The following is a 1,421-nucleotide window of genomic DNA, read 5'->3' as shown; positions in this document are numbered from 1 at the left end:
TCATTTAGCCAAAAAGGTCGGAAGTTTCCCCTAGGTTGAAAATTAAAATAATAGTTTTTAAAATTATAAAAGGATTCCTAAAAGATGAAAAAAATCTTTCGACCTTGCTGAGCTTGGAAGGATGTCCATTACTGTCTTTTGGTTGAGCTAAAAGGTTTTGTCAAGTAAAAAGATAAAAAAAAAATCAGAGAGAAACAATAAGTCCAAGGACTTGGCATACAACCTGGTAAATGCGCATGAATGTCCAAGAATTGAGGTGAAGTTCAAAAGGAGATACTTTGGAGGAAAATAAAATACCCATTACGAACTCAGTAAAAGGGATCTTAATTCCTATCCTATCAAAAAAGCATTCATATATTATATAAAATAAGGCTCCGAGTTGTCAAGAAAAAGGTAACACATTCTCTCCTAAGGATCAAGTGCTACTAGATCATAGTTCTCCTCCTCATTTTGATTTTTACAAAAAGCCCGAGTAAGTCGGAACTCCGCTGACATTTTTGTTCCCACCACAAAAACAACACTCAACACGATCAAATCTACCCACATAAAAATCTCTGGTATATATATTTGAAGGCATAATGACAACTATATAACGAGACATGGATTTACCGAGACCTACAAAAGAAAAAAGAAAGGCCTAAAGACAGGAAAAAAGTTGGATACATTCAAAACAAATCGAATCCCTTTTAAAGTATTAAACCACAGCTTCTACTAACATGGTAACAGCGACACTATCCCCTAAAAAGGTGACACCACTACTCCGGGGCAAAGAAAACCCAAGTACCAAAACAAAAACTCAAAACACATGAAAAATAGAAACTAGAAGGCATTTACTAGAAGAATTTCTAGAAATCAAAGCAAATAACACCAATAAGACAAAAAATTGTTAAGATCAAATATTTTTTATAAAAGAAAAAGTAAAATTGATCGATACAACCCTTTACTAAAGAGGATACAGGAAACGCAAGAAAAGCACAAAAACAGCAACATTCATATACACAGGAAAAGAAAAAGGATTTAACAACAATAACCTTGAGGATGAAGAGATGAAGGAGACACAAAAGAGCGCAACTAATGAAGTCTCGAGAGCCAAAGAAAGGAAGAAAGAAATTTGGAGAAACCAAACAGAGAATAGAAAAGGTGGCAAAAGAGAAGAAAGAGAAAAGCGAAGAAAAACAAGGATATATATACGCAACCAAAATAGGGGCAAAAAAAAAATTTCTTCTTAATTTATCTATCTAATTGAATTTGAATTTGATTTTTTTTTACTGAACTCAAAGAATAAATCTAGTTTTCTAATCTTTTCATATAGCCAAAGGTTATTCAAATCCAATAAGTATGAAATGAATCGTAACGATAATATTTAAAGAGGTTTATTATCGGTTAGAAATTTACTAAAATTTTTGTTGTTATATTTTTAA

General features: G+C 32.0%; 1 protein-coding gene across 1 annotated transcript in view; it reads right to left on the bottom strand.

Moving 5' to 3' along the window:
• LOC107642004 (probable calcium-binding protein CML25) overlaps positions 232–1,421 on the bottom strand; it is a 3,894-nt gene continuing 2,704 nt past the window's right edge. The window contains exon 2 of the mRNA XM_021124292.1: positions 232–615. The gene's annotated coding sequence lies outside the window, so the exon portion shown is untranslated. The remainder of the gene's footprint in view (positions 616–1,421) is intronic.

Source organism: Arachis ipaensis, chromosome B05, assembly GCF_000816755.2.
Source record: "Arachis ipaensis cultivar K30076 chromosome B05, Araip1.1, whole genome shotgun sequence".
Lineage (NCBI taxonomy): Eukaryota > Viridiplantae > Streptophyta > Magnoliopsida > Fabales > Fabaceae > Arachis > Arachis ipaensis.
The sequence above is the reverse complement of the archived record's forward strand: the minus strand, read 5'-3'. Positions and strand labels throughout refer to the sequence as shown.